This window comes from Adiantum capillus-veneris, chromosome 28, assembly GCF_014529385.1.
Source record: "Adiantum capillus-veneris isolate H3 chromosome 28, ASM1452938v2, whole genome shotgun sequence".
Classification (NCBI taxonomy): domain Eukaryota; kingdom Viridiplantae; phylum Streptophyta; class Polypodiopsida; order Polypodiales; family Pteridaceae; genus Adiantum; species Adiantum capillus-veneris.
The window spans coordinates 112,935,341-112,951,619 of NC_140958.1; positions in this window are offsets into that span (position 1 = coordinate 112,935,341).

A 16,279-nucleotide genomic window follows, 5' to 3' on the forward strand; every position below is an offset into this window, starting at 1 on the left:
CCGTCAGGACAAGAGCTTGCTGACTTACATACGGCTCCTGAACATTTTAAATCTTATACCACGGGGGAGCGAAAGGTTGTGTATGCCAAAGCCCAACGAATACCTACCAATGGAAGCAATGGAGTTTATGATGGTCCAGCGGTAGTTAAAGAGATAGAATTAGCAGAACCAGGTGAGGAGTCTAAACCAGTCTTTATTGCTCAAGACCTTACCGAAACTGAAGAGGCTGTACTCATGGAGCTCCTCAAGGAATACAAGGATATCTTTGCTTGGATTTATCATGACATGAAGGGCGTTCCACCTTCTGTGGTGCAACATACAATTCCCATGATCAACACTGCTAAACCCGTCCAGCAACGATCCTATCCAATGAATCCTAAGTACGCCAAAATTGTACAAGAGGAGATTGAAAAACTTATCCAATGTGGATTCATATACCCTATTGAGCACTCAGAATGGGTTTCTCCAATAGTCATTGTGCCAAAAAAGAATGGGAAACTAAGAGTGTGCGTGGACCTCAAGAAAGTTAATGCAGCCATTAGGAGAGATCATTATCCCTTGCCATATTCAGAATATGTGCTTGAAAGAGTTGCGGGCAAGGAGGCTTATAGCTTTTTAGATGGGTAATCAAATCACAATTGCATTAGAGGACCAAGCTAAAACTGCTTTTATCACAGAGTTTGGAGTGTTTGCATTTCGTGTTATGGCTTTTGGCTTAACAAATGCTCCTGCTACATTCCAACGATTAATAAACACTGCGTTTAAAGAATTTCTAAGGGAGTTTTGTGAAGCTTTCCTAGACGACCTTTGTGTTTATTCTTCTTGGGAGAAGCATTTGTTATGTCTACGAAAAATACTTGAAAGGTGCAGATTTTATCGCATCTCATTGAACCCTTTCAAATGCCAATTTTGGGTTAAGCATGGAGTCATTCTAGGGCATATAGTGTCCAAGAACGGGATATCCACAGATGAGAGTAAGATTAAAGCCATTGCCGATTTGCCACCACCTACTAACTGTAAAGGAGTTCAAAGATTTATGGGCCATGTTGGTTATTATCGAAGGTTTATTTTAAACTTTGCCGAGATAGCGCGTCCATTGTACAAGCTTCTTATCGAGTTTCACTGGACGGAAGAATGTCATCAATCTTATGAGTTATTAAAGAAGGCCCTAACAAGTGCTCCAATCCTGCGAACACCTGATTGGAATGTACCTTTTCATGTGCATATTGATGCATCAAATTTTGCTATTGGGTGTGTTCTAACTCAACCAGGAGAACATAAATTGGACTACCCTATTAGCTTTGCAAGTCGCCAATTAAATGATGCCGAGATGAACTACACTACTACAGAGCGCGAAGAGCTAGCTATGATTTACGCAGTAAAGAAATTTCTCTATTACCTTCTTGCTACCAAGTTTGTGTTTTATGTTGATCATCAAGCATTGCTATATTTGGTAAACAAGCCGTGTTCCACAGGTCGAATTACACGATGGTTGTTAATTCTTCTTGAGTTTGACTTCACCGTTGTTGTGAGGCCTGGGAGGAAACATGTCATGGCGGATCATTTATCTCGTATCCCTAATGGCGAAGCTCCTACGGGGGTTGATGATGAATTGCTTGATACTCCTTTGTTCATTGTTGAGACAATGCCTGAATGGAGTGAAAAGATTGTTAACTTCTTAGTTAATGGTTTTCCACCCAAAGAACTGCGAAAAGATATTGCTCGAAAATTAATCAAGGAATGTGAACCCTATTGCTTACTGGCTGGAACTCTCTATAAGAGAGGAAAAGATGATGTTCTTAGACGCTGTGCCCGTGAGGATGAGTATTTATATATTCTACAAGAGGCACACATGGGTGTAGCTGGTGGTCACTTTTCAGGAAACTTGACTGCCCGAAAGATCTTACAGTCAGGCTATTGGTGGCCCACTCTGTTTAAGGATGCATCACTTTTTGCAAAGGGATGTGATGAATGCCAACGCTTCAACAAGCCACAAAGAAGGGATAGGATGCCTCTACATCTCATCAAGGTAACCCAACCATTTGAAAAGTGGGGCTTAGACTTTGTAGAACCGATTAGTCCGGCTGCACGTAACACGCAATCAGGATATATCATTGTCGCTACCGACTATGTAACCAAATGGGCTGAAGCAAAAGCAACATGAAAGGCGGATGCAAAAACAACAGCTAAGTTCCTCTTTGAGAACATTATCACACGTTTTGGATGCCCCTTTGAACTTGTGAGTGACAATGGAACTCATTTTATAAATGAAGTAATAAAAGAACTCACATCAAACATCATGATATCTCACCACAAGTCTACACCCTATTATCCCCAAGCAAATGGCCAAGCTGAGAGTACCAACAAAACTCTCATCTCCATTTTGACAAAGACAGTCTAGGCTCATCGCACTGATTGGGACCTAAAGCTTACATCAGCTTTATGGGCTTATCGTACTACGTATAAAGTTGCTGTTAATTGCACACCGTTTAAGATGGTGTATGGTCAAGAAGCAGTTATGCCATGGGAGTTTGTCATTCCTAGTCTTCGAGTAGCTTCTCAAGGAGGTTGGGATGGTAACCCCTTAGTGGAGCGATTATATATCCTGGAAAGGCTAGATGAAGAAAGGCAATTAGCTGTGCGAAATGCTCTAGTGGAGAAGGATAGGAGAAAGAAGTGGTTTGATAGCCATTTAAAGGATAAATACATCAAGGTTGGTGATAAAGTTCTTATGTACGGGGTACGTAATGAAAAGAAGAAATTGAAATATGCTGGTAAGGGACCATATCGAGTGTGTGAAATTACTCCGCAAGGTACTATTCGTGTGGAGACTCTAAATGGAGTTGAAACCATTGGATTCCTTAATGGGAGTAAATTCAAAAGATATTATGATCCTCTAAGCCAAGAAGAGTTGCAAGCCATCCATCAAAAGAAGGCTGCCAAGGAACAAGCAGAGCTTTAAAAAATCCAAGCAAGAGTTGAGGCTCGAGAACGACAACAACGTCTTAGACGCCAACGAGAGGCTAATCTGGGAATCACGCAAGCATTTTTCGAGGACACGGATGACGACTCATTAGAATCTGAGCCACCCCTACGATACCCAATTGAGCTAAATAGCCCCTATGGGAAAGTACTATACAATGACTTATTAGATACGGGAGCTAAACACAATTTTTTATCCTATGGAGTTTAGTGTCAATTAGGGAAACCGACCCTATCCCCGAGTACGATGCAAGTCAAGGGCATTAATAAAAAGAAAACTGCTACTCTTGGAGTCCTCCAGACCCCTATTGTCTATGACAATGGAATCATAGTGCAGAGGTTTCTAGTCATGCCCACGGGAGCTATGGAAGGCAACGTAAACCTGGGACGCACGTGGATGTTGGCAACCAAATGCACTATTGATTGGGATACTGGTAGTGTCACGACGCGACCACCGACTCTTACCCCTATCATTCAAGCAAAGTCGCCTACGTTGCAAACTCTAGCAAAGTTGAAGGATAGCCAACATTCACAATCCAAGGTGGTTAACTCGTCTTTGCCGGCTACCCATGAACCTAGCACTTCAACACTTGTAGTTGCAGCAAGCAGTAATATTGCAAGTACTCAACCTGCACGACCTAAGAGTACATATCAATGGGTTCCCAAGGCCTTACTTCCAACTACCTCAACCCTCCCACCCATTCCAAGAAAAAATTTCCTGGGAAAACCAAGAGCGCGCCCTAGGAGATTCAAGACCAAATCACGATGGATTCCAAAACAACTATTAGAAGACCAAGGCTACTATGATGGAAATGAGAAAATTTGGGTACCTAAACGTAAAATGTGTCCTTCCCTATCGACAACAAACCCATATGAGTCAAACAGTGTAACGCTAAAGCCAATGGCAAACCGTGGGAAGGGAAAGATCACAGAATGCTACACACCTAGTCCAGAGCTAGTTTGGGCTCCAAGGCAAAACCAATTTATTCCACCTAGCTCAGGAAGGGGGGAGTTCCATGAAGCTTCTAGCTCCTCATGTAATACATCCATAGAGGAAAAAGCTTCTACACAGCCTCCATCTATAGTAGTGGACCTCCATGAAGCTACAAAAGAATCCACACCTCCCAGTGTTCAAGAATCACCTGATGAACCACTTAAAGTTCGATCCTGGGAGAGTACCTTACCACCCTTGCAACTTGACGAGGCACTTAGGGTAATAGAAAACTACTGGCAAAAATCCTCACCTAGTACCAACTGGAACAATTGGTTTCAAAGGGTGACGACATCATTTCAAACGGTATGATCTACCCAAGGAAGGGGGGAGTGTTTGTGGACATCCATCATTCACTTGCTTCCCTCTCAACCTTTCTCCCTGACCTCTTAATCTCCGATCTTAGGGAATGTATATATAAAGCCTTATACTCACAAAAACAAGATAAAAAAGTAAAAGAGCAAGAGCCATAACACAAATCATAAAAACAAATTATGCACAAGAACACGACCCTTGTAATATTTGCACTCTAACCATCATCTATTTGCGTGTACAGATATGGCTAGTACGCTAGAGTCATCCACTCCTGCCTTGGGTGAGAGGTACCCTCGTTACTTTTCACAAATATTTCACATGGTCTTTCCAGTGCTTGCATGTGAATGCGATTTGATAGGTACGCTAGCATGTGAGAGGAATTTTGAGGAGTTAGAATGGCTGATACGTCTCTTGACCACGCCTGATCCATACTTAGTAGAGAGCGTTTCTCCCATTGCACAAGCCTACCCTTTTGACCAAGATGACTATAGGCGTCTAGTGACCTTCTTAGTAAACATGGGCACCTATGATGAAGAAGAAAATTTACACGACTACACGGATGGCACATATGGTCTCATGGATGATGACTTTGTTTATCTCGACGACGAAGATAGGGGTTTAGCTTTAGGGTTTCCCCCCAACCTCTACAATATCCTATTCCCTTGACTCTCTAGGGGGAGTGCAAATAATTAGGTTAGGGTTCCTTATGTTTTTTGTTGTGTTCAATAAGTGTTGGTACCTTTTTCCACTAATGTGCCTCCTGGAGGTATTCCTTTTGTTTCCTAGTGTGTACAGGAGCGTGTTGCTATTGGTAGGATTTGGACCTTCATGGAATCTTTATCTCGACTCACTCTTCAAATCAAGCGCGACCATCGACACAAACAGGCGTTTCTTGTCCATTAGCATTGCCCGTTATCTTTTTTGCATCTATGATTGTCAGCTTTAATTGTGATTGGTAGCCTAATATTCATCGCATTTTCTTAGTATCAAACATTTAATTCAATGTAATTTTTTGTCATAATCACTTGTCTAGGTTTAAAAATCAAGCAATCCGACAAACTAGTTTGACCAAGTTAGGTGCTAGAAATCTTCTCTTAATACCATGGGGAATGCCTTCCTAATAATTAATGGTTACTTAAGTTCTTAATCCGATTTAGGCAGCATTGTGTGAAATGTATTAGGGCTTTCTAGTGGGCTTGACCCTATTGACCTTTAGCTTAAGTATTATAAAGGGAGTTTACTAGTGTGATGAGCCTGGGGAGGTGTATCAGTGTTATATGACCCCCCAAAGTTACAAAATTAAAATGCTGAAAATGAACAAACAAAAATCAAAGTGCCACACTGTAAAATCTTAAGCTGAAAGAGAAATCTCAGCTTGATTTGGTACTTCACTCACATGTATTGCCTATGGTACTAGAGCCCTAGAGGTTCCCAGTATGGGCGCTTTTACTTGAAAAGCAAAAAACCCAAGGCATACAAAATAAGCACACACATCAAAATTGAATCACTGTGAAAAGACTTTGGGGGGTCAAAGAAAAAGTAATCAGTCAGGCGATGATGTCATGAGAAATTCCTTTTATGGTAGCTTAACTACAAGGTCTTCTAGATATAGCCTCTAGTCAGCCCTCGAACATGAATACTTGGCTCTCGCGATTAAACAACTTAATTGACCACAGAAAATTAAGAAGCTTACCCTTGGTATTAATATTCGATCTCTAGTGCCTTTCGACCGTCAAATTAGCGACCCCATACTTGTTTAATTTTTTACCTTTACATCTGTTTATGCATTTGATTACATTGCAATTTAATGTTCATTGCTGACAAATTGTTTGAAATTCTTTTACCAATCAATTTGTCTACCTAAAACTGCATATGCTTTTTAATCACTTATGAGAATGCAATTACTGTGCCAATGTTGTTTGATTTTGCAGTGACTGAAGAAGGCTAAGGACATTCATCTCAAATGCTCTTCCACCTCGACGAACAAGCTTCAACTCAATAGCTTCCGAGGACGGAATCTACATCAAGAAGGGGGGCATGTTAACCCTCATGGCTCACGGACACCCCATCACCTACGACGGACGTGTATTATGTATTTGGTAGAGTCAAGTACCGGGCTTGTCGGACCAATAGGAAAAGGGTAAGAGTGATCGCCGATGAGAGGCACACTCTAACTGGGACATTCAAGGGATTAGTTGGCTAAGCATGGGCGCCCAAGTGTGAATGGGGTGAGCTCATATAAAAGCCAACTAAACCTAAAATTCACTTATTCTCTCATTTGTGCAATAGAAGAGTGCTCTTGCTCCATCTCCATCTCCATCTTCTTCTTCTTCACCTCCTTGTGTGTGTGCGTATGTGAGAGAGAGAGAGAGAGAGGGAGAGTGTGTGTGCGATCGAGCATTACGAAGGCACGACGGCGGCGAAGCGGTTGAGCACGGCACGACTGCAGCTTCTTCTTCATCGCGGCGAGGAATCCACCACGAAGGCGAGCGTAGAGCGGTGAGTGACACACCCTTTGCTCTCTTGAGCTTGCTAGATTAGTCTTGTTGTGTGCTTGGAGCCATTTGTGGCTCGCACACGGTGTATCGGCAAGTCCCTTGCTTCGACAGTGCGGCAAGGAGCGCACAAATGGTAAACATGTGCTTTTGCTTGGTGAGAAAAATATACCATCTGCACCTCTTATAGGTGTTTTTCCCGTGGAAGTATGTTCAGTGTTGTTATAAGCATACTCCACTAAGGGTAAGTACTTCTCCCATTGGGATCTTTGATCTACTTCCGTTACATAGGCTTTTAGTAGATCAAGAATTGTTAGGTTAGCTATTTAATTTTGGCCATCCGTTTGCGGGTGATAGGCCGAAGAGAAGTTTAGCCTTGTCCCTAAATTCTCAAAGAGACCCTTCTAGAAATTACTGGTCATTCTTGTTGGAATTAGGGTTGTAGAGAAACGCACACAGCTTGGAGAAGACAAGGAAGCTCAAGGCACACAATAGAGAGTGTGTTACTTAGTGTGCAATGGAAAGATAGATAGCCCTAGAGTGATGGACGTATATAAAATGCTCGGGGGAAAAAACCTCCTAAAGAGGGGAAAAATACCCTGGCGGTCCTAGTGTGTTCACACACATCACTACCGCATGTATATGGTAACAAATCCCCCTGGAGTGATGTGGTGAACGAGAGATGGCACATGAGTAAAGGGAAGTGCCATGCCCTGAGGACATGATCAGTCCACAAAGGGGAGTAAGCCCAAAGCTTTGCGGAAACCTTCAAGCTTCTCATGAGACATTGCCTTTGTGAAAAAATCTGCAAGGTTGTCCTGTGTTGGCACATAAGCCAAGCTGATCTCTCCTGCTGAGAGCGTCTCCCTGACATAGTGGTGATGCACCTCAATGTGCTTTGTGCGAGCATGAAAAATTGGGTTCCTTGCACAACTGCCAATGCGCTCTGACTGTAAGTGTAGATAGTGTTGGCAGTGTCCTGTCCAACACCCAAATCAGCCATTAGGCGTCTGAGCCATACACACTCAATTGTAGCTGTGAAGATTGCCCTGAATCCCTCTATGTCGTGCATAAGGAGGAGCATGAGATTCATGCATTACTTTCTCACGGAGTGAGTTAGTAACGCATAGTCTATTGCCATAGAGAAGATAACCATCTTCTAAAGTAAATGGTTCCTCTTTCTTCCCTAGTGCAAGCGCTGAAATCACATCTCAAAAATCGGGATCAATAGCATACTCATCTATCATAGAAGATAGATCATTGTGAGTTGCTATGAAAACCGCATTCACTCTCGGTCGTCTTGAGAGTGCATCGGCTACTTGATTATGCTTGCCAGCAATGTGAGCAATATGAAAATGAAATTGCAAAAGGAAATTTATCCACCTCATTTGTTTGTTGGAGAGCTTGGTTTGCGTCATGAAGTACTTAAGACTTTCGTGATCCGTTTGCAGAATGAAAGGAGTCTATAATTAATAGTGCTTCCATGAGTCTAAGGCATGTAGAACTGTAAGGATTTCCTTTTCATATAATCCTAGAGCTTGCTCAATAGGGTCAAGCCTTTGACTTTCATAGGCTATGGCGTGCCCTTCTTGGAGCAAAACAACTCCAAGGCAATCACCAAAAGCATCACATTGGACCTCAAATGGCTTTGAGGGATCCGGTAGTGTAAGCACAGGTTGAGAGATGAGCTTTTCGAAAGCATTGTTTGCCTTGGCAGACCATGTATACCTAACGTTTTTCTTTGTTAGGTCATGTAATGGTCCTGCAATTTGTGAGAACTTTTCTATGCAGCATCTATAGTATGCACACATATCTATAAAGATTCTTAGTTCATAAAGATTCCTCGGTTTAGCCCATCCTTTTATTACCTCTAATTTTGATGGATCCATTTGGATGCCATCTTGAAAGATAATGTGACCTAATACTGAATCTCTTGTAAGAAAAATTCAATTTTATTTCGATTAACATAAGTTTATTCTCTCTTAAAACTTGAAATATTACCTGGAGGTGTTGCTTGTGTTCGCCTAATGAATTAGAGTAGATGATGATATCATCAAGGAACACTCCAGTGAAGGTTCAGTGAGGCCTGAATAGCTTCTCCATCAAGCGGTTGAATGTGGCTGCTGCATTGGTCAAGCCAAAAGGCATGACAATATATTCGTAAAGACTAAACAAAGTGTGAAATGCGGTCCTTACAATGTCTTGATCAACTATCCTTATTTGATGATAGCCACTTTTTAGGTCAATCCTACTTTTTAGGGTCCACCTACTGAAGTAGGTGGACCCTTGTAGCTTATCAAATAGGTATTCTACCCGGGAAACGGGAAACCTATTCTTGATTGTGATCCTATTTAGTTCTCTATAGTCGACACACATAAATGTGGTCCTTACAATGTCTTGATCAACTATCCTTATTTGATGATAGCCACTTTTTAGGTCAATCCTACTGAAGTAGGTGGACCCTTGTAGCTTATCAAATACGTCTTCTACCTGTGGAATGGGAAACCTATTCTTGATAGTGATCCTATTTAGTGCTCTATAGTCGACACACATACGATATGTGCCGTCTTTCTTTTGCACTAATAGCACAGGAGAACAAAATGGAGATGAGCTAGACCTAACCATGCCCTTCTCAATTAACTCATGCACTTGCCGCATAATCTCCTCTTGTTGAGCTTGAGAAACTCTATAAGGAGATTTATTAGGTGGTGAACTTCTTGGAAGAAGTTCAATTGCATGGTCATCATTGCCTCGTTTAGGAGGTAGCTCACAAGGGATGTCGTCAATAAAGACATCTTGAAACCCCTTGAGAAAATTGGATAACTCTAATTTCTTGTGAGTGTGTATATTTTCTTTTGCTAAAACATTAGGTTCATTTTGAGAATCTTTAACAAAAATCATGTACACGGAAATAGAGCTCTTTACTAACTTATTGAAAGCTTGTGTATGTACAATGGGTATGGTGTTACCCATTTGCTTGGCATCTATGTACATATCGTTTTGCCTGAACCTAAAGTAGATTCTCCTTTTAGGGAATTTAACATTGGCAACCATGCAATCAAACCATGGTGCCCCTAGGATTACATCCTCGTGCTTGAGAGGAGAGATAAAGAAGTCCTCTTTGTCCACATAGCTTTGGACATGGAGCCTCAATTTCCTGATTAAGGGAGTGACTGAAGCTTCTTGCCCCTTGAAAGCACCATCTGCGGGTAGGACATCTCCCATCTCATAAACTTGTATGATGCCTAGCTTGGTGGCCAACTGTGTGGATATGAAATTGTGAGTAGAACCAGGGTCAAATAGAATAAAAGCATCATGTTCTTTCCCCAAGCATGGCATAGAGGAGATCCTTTGTGGTGAGTTCCCTCCTCTTGGATTTTGACCAAGGTAGCTCTAGGAGGTTCATGGCGGGTGTTCTTTTGGGGACAAGCACGGTATACATGCCCTTGCTTGTCGCACTTGAAACATTGGTTATCCTTGCAATAACACTCAAGCTCTTTAGGAGAAAGTTTGTTTCACCTTTGTAAACTCCCTTCTCCTTAGCTTTGTTGGAATTGCCCTTAGGAGACTTTTGGACATTGTCCTTTCCCTTAGGCTCATTGGAACCCTTGTTTTCCGTGGGCTTAGAATTTCTCTTAGCCCCTGATTGGAAATTGATTCGAGAAGCCACCATAGTATGGTGTATAACTGTCAATATGGTGTGTGGCCTTTGGGAATTGACATACTCCTCCATTTCTTCAGTTAAGCCTGCACAAAATTGTTGATTTTGCTCTCCAAAATCCAAATTTTTAAAGACAGTGGCTTTGAGTTGTAAGTCCCAAAACTTGTCTACATATTTTTGAATGGATTCGTAGAGAGAGAGCTTCAAGCTTTGCCATTCGGTGAGTACTTTGTCTTTGGTATCGGTGGCCAAAAACTGCTTCATAATGGAAGCTCTTAAAGCTTTCCATGTTTGTGGAGCTTCACCGTTGGCCTGTAGGCTAGGCCACCATTGCCTTGTGGACTTTTGAAAGTGCATAGCTACATGGTGTAGCTTAAAGGACTCCATGAAGCCCTCATCTCCAAACGCCACATTGAATTGTTGGATAAAGGCCAAGACTTTGTCCGTAGCACCAAAGGTGCCATTGTAGGTAAGGAAAGAGATGCTCTTTCCTCCCTCTTTGAACTTCTTGAGCTTGGACAACCTCTTCCACGTGGCATAGGAATTCCTGTGCCCTCTTCTTTTTGATGGTTCAAAAGTTGCATCATCACTTTCTTCACAGGATGAAGACTTTGAGGAAGATGGAGAAGAGGGTGACCTCTTTCTTGCATTTTTCTTACCTTGATGTTCTTTATTTGCACCATCACTTTCATAAGAGGAAGAGGATGAAGAAGATGGAGAAGAGGGTGTCCTCTTTCTTTCCTTTTTCTTCTCTTGCTTTTTGTCATCCCTCTTTGAATTATGGTGTGGAGAAATGTACGATGGTCTTCTCCGTTTTGGAGGTGATGGAGATCGTTTAGCCCGCCGTCTTCGTGGAGCCATCTCCACTGAGGTGGCAGGAGACTCACTTCTTTCTTGTTCCTTCGGTGGGGGCTCTTGAGTTCTCCTTTGAGAAGGAGATGCATCATCAAGAAGCAAATTTATGAGCCCTTCATATGGATCCTCTTCTTCTTCCCGAATTGGAGAGAGGCCTCTTTTGGAAGTCTCGCAAGGAGGCTTCCTAGGTGCTCTCTCATCATGGTGGGGAGCTTGGAGAATCCCATGAGTACGAAGCTACCCTTGCACTTCACTTTGGAGGGATGGATTGCCCATGGGTTGCTGAAGCCTAGAAACAAGATAGTTAACAAGCATTGGGGCATCATTAGTAGCCTGCTCATTAGCAAAATCAAAGTTATCAAGGGATTGGCATGCAAGGGAAGCGAGACCTAAAGATGGGCATAGAACGAGGAGGAGAGAAGGAGGAGAATCGTCATGCCTAGGGAAGGTATTGGCTTGGCATGAGCATGAAAGAGTTGGAAGGGAAAAGCAAGGAGTTAATAACGGGAAGGAGAGGGAGGCAAAGAGGTGACAAGCAGAGGGAAGAAGGGGATACAACTGAGGAGAGGTGATTTTGGCAAGAAGGAGATCTTGAAGCTCTCTCTGTCGAGAGCCTTCAACAAGGAGAGAGGTAATCCAAACTAAGCTCTCTCTCTCTCTCTCTCTCTCTCTCTCTCTCTCTCTCTCTCTCTCTCTCTCTCTCTCTCTCTCTCTCTCTCTCTCTCTCTCTCTCTCTCTCTCTCTCTCTCTCTCTCTCTCTCTCTCTCTCTCTCTCGTGAGCTCTTCTAAAAAGGGTAATCGAGCTGTGTGTGTGTGTGTGTGTGTGTGTGTGTGTGTGTGTGTGTGTGTGTGTGTGTGTGTGTGTGTGTGTGTGTGTGTGTGTGTGTGTGTGTGTGTGTGTGTGTGTGTGTGTGTGTGTGTGTGTGTGTGTGTGTGTGTCTGTGTGTGTGTGTGTGTGTGTGTGTGCGCGCGTGCGTGCGTGCGTGTGTGTGCGTGGAGCTTCATATTTGGCATACATATTTGACAACCAAAGCATTGCCGAGCACACATTTGGCATACATATTGATCGAGGTAGGGCCAAGCACCCCATTCGTCTTAGATATCAACCAAGAAATTTCCAAATACAATATCTGGCATGCATACCAATCAAAGCATTGCTAAGAACAATGTTTATGTTCAGTAGACCCTGTCTAGCAATGTCCCCCAATACCCTCTATTTTGCAATAAGGCAGAAACAATAATACAAAGATTTCTTATTAGCGCCATGTTGGTCATTTTCTGTAATCACCACATTTGTGGCTACATTTAGCAAACAAATCGAATGCAATTTACACCAAATTTGTCAAAGTGTGCAATGGCACTTTGATTCCTAATTTTCCACCCGTGCTTGCAAAGCGGCACAACATCGGGCTAGCTTATGACAAATCGAAGCCGTATGGATCCACCCTGCTAGATTTGGTTGGTTGACTTTGATCCAAGCTTCAAAAAGGACCAACCATTTCTTTGAACTGTGACTCTATGGTCCAAAGCTGGCTTTAGTAGTTAATTCTTTCTCAGGTATTTTGGAGGCTTCTACTAAGAGTTGCATCAACTTAGTTGTATACTTGATTAGTAGACTGATCTTGCCTCACCACTGATTCATCATTCGTATGAAATTCACCAGATCATCATTAAGTTAAGATATGGTGGTCTTTTGTTCTATCTCATTAAGTACATTCTTTCACGCCACCCGAAGTACTGTGCTCTCCTCATATTGCTCCTGAATTTGATTGACAATTTTGATAAATTTGATTTGATCAGATGGCTCATTGTACTTGGGATAAGGGTTGGATAAAAATGTGGTAGCTCCTCATCCTTCATGGGTATTGCATACATTAGTATTAGTGAGTCTGGTATTGCCTTGATGTAATTAAGGACCAATTTTCTTGTTGCATCACTTTCCTTAGGACTTTGACTAAGTGGAATAGGCCTTTTAGGGCGGTCTTCTACTCACGGAGAGTCATTTGAGTCCGTGGCCCCAAATGCTAGACACATTATTTTCTAAGAGATTTGTGACCCTCTGGTCCAGTAGCTATCTAGATATCTGCACTTTTACCAATAGAGCTTTGATCTTAGTGCAAATGTCTTGCATACACTCATATGCTAGTTTATTTCCCAGTAACATTTCTTATTGAATGCCTAAGGTCTGAATATTCATCTGCTTAACTACTTGGTTTAGGATTCACAAATAAATCATCCAGTGCCAGCACAAATTCTAGAATTCTATCCCATACCTGCATATCATTGGTATGTGGTGATAATCTGCAAGTTTTCTATCCTTGTAGATTATAATACTTCCACTGTTTGATCATATGCTTAGCCCCTACATAGAGCATTTAACACCTCTCCAAATCCAAGTAGACATCATCATCCTATAGATCTGGAGAGCTTTCTCTCGGTACAAGCTCTTGCTCAAACTTAAGAATTGGCTAGAAAATCCAGAGCTATGCTTTGAATATAGATCTATTAGCACAACTTTCCCTTTGTTTTTCCTGATAAACATCATCTGCTACTATTGGATCTCTTGTTGTTGTTCTGGTGGCAATTCACCTTGCCCTTCCTTAGTGTGGTTTTCTTGCCTATCAGACGGATGGTCTTATGGACCCTTAGATTTTCCATGGTCTGAATTGGACTGAGTGCCTCCCTGAGTAGTTTGAGGATCTGGAGGAGGTTTGTCACCATCATTGTCATCCTCTTTGTCTGATGGTCCTTCTTCTACCTCATGATCTTTGTCCTTATCATCTTCGTCATCCTCATCCCCATCATCATCAACATTGGTGGTTAAATGGTCACTGAGTGCTTGGTTGGCTAGGGTACTGGTATATATGGAGCTCTTATGATTTAGATTATCCTTTATAGTACTATCTAGATATTCCAAATCTTCCAAATTCAAAGTTAAATTTCCTTCGGTGTCAAAAATGTCGACATATGTATTATCCAAGATTGATTGCTTTAAACCATTGTACGCTTCATTTAAACTGATGAGTGGTGTAGGCTTTTGATCCAATGATACCCTCTGTGCAGCCATCTCCTTTCTAACCTTCCATTTTTCAAAATTGAGAATGGAAATTTGCACCTTTAACTAGTCCACTTATTGTTGGATGTCCTTAATGGCCTTCCATTTTTCAACATTGAGAATGGAAATTTGCACCTTTAACTAGTCCACTTATTGTTGGATGTCCTTAATGGCCTTTGCACTCTACTCCCTCTGACCTTCATCTCTAATCAAATATTTGTTAAATGTGAGGATTTCCTTTCTTTGAGTTTCCAATTTTATGATCTCTCATTCTAACTCTTGTTTGTGCATCCATCTCCTTTGTAAACTTATACTTTTTAACATTGAGACTGAAACTTTGCACCTTTAACCAGTCCACTTATTGTTGGATCTCCTTAATGGTCTTTGCACTCTTCTCCCTCTGAAATTATTCTCCAATCAAATATTTGTTAAATGTGAGGATTTCATTTCTTTGAGTTTTGGTTTGATAATCTCTCATTCCAGCTCTTGTTCCAGGATAGTGACATCTGATTGTTTGATGGATCTCTAGGCTTCCATCATATGACTAATGGCATTCACAATGGTGTTCCACCCCGTCTTGATGGTGGCTATACACCCATCACTTATTGTCTCAATTTATTTCCTTTTAGTTTTGTAAGTAAGCACTGGGACTTTATAGGGCACTATTAAAGTATGTGATAAACCCATTACTAGATTCCCCATTAGTCTATTCTACTCATTTTTTGATAATCGTGGAGGCAACGATGGAGGTTTGTTCAATCGTGCTTGTTTGTTTTGGAATTTTCTATAGTTCAATTGTTGTGCCTGGTGTTGTTCCAAGGAAAACAATGACGGTTGCAGATGAAGTACTTGCTACCTTTTTAGTTGTCGGCTCTAATTTCTTTTCAACACTTGTGGATGCTAATTTCTTGATGCTCACACAGAGATGGTCCCAAAACTCCTTAGTGAATTATTCTTTTTGTTTAAGGGTCATACATTCCTATTGTATCCTTTTCTAGGTACCTCTTTATTGCTAATGTAGCTAGAGATGTCTGTTCTGGCTAGGTCTCTAGCCCTACTGTCTGGTCTTTAGGGACCTTGACCACACTTAGCTTTAGTACTATGTTCTGCACATTCACATGTGGAGGAAGACTTGTTGCTCAGTATAGGTATTTCCATACTTACCATGCTTTGAAGAGATTTTGGATCTTAATCTTGGCAATTTGAGTCACTACATTGCTAAATAATATGGAGAGGTTTATGAGTGTTTTTTTGTTCACTGCCTGTGCTAGAAGCATACTCAATAACTTTTTTGAAACATACATTGGGTCTTTTTTGAAACTAATATTCTCTACCACAAACCAATATGCTACTCTTTTCTCCAAAGTGGATATTGTGATGCCTTGGCCGCATGTTTTTTGCTTCTTTCTAGTTTGGGCTGTCTCATTTAGAAAACTACTCATCATGTTAGTGGTGTAAGGATGTGCCTTTTGGTCAAATGGCACTCTAAAAATGTGAGAAATGGTTGCGTTCATGATTTTAAAGATTCTTGCCATTGATTGCTACTATGCATGTCTCAAAATCAATTGTTACAACCACTTGTTTAGTTATGTTGGAGTTGATGGGTAATTTGGCTGCTTCAAATAACACCATCATGCCCCAATTCCACAGGAGCTCCCTTTCCCTCTCCTAAAATACATACTTTCAAATCGGCTAATATGGCATCGTGAGTTGAGGCTCTGTTGATACTAGCCCTTGCTTAAACTTGGCTATGGCTTGATTCTGCTCATCAAGTACTGCTTGCACCATGCTCAATCCCTATGAAAGTGTTTGGGTAGAAAATGAGAACTCATGTGATGAAGAAGGTGAAGAAGAGTAGGAAGTTCTACAACAACAAATATTGTACGTGCAGGGGGTGAAGGAATGCTCACGGGGGCACACACACT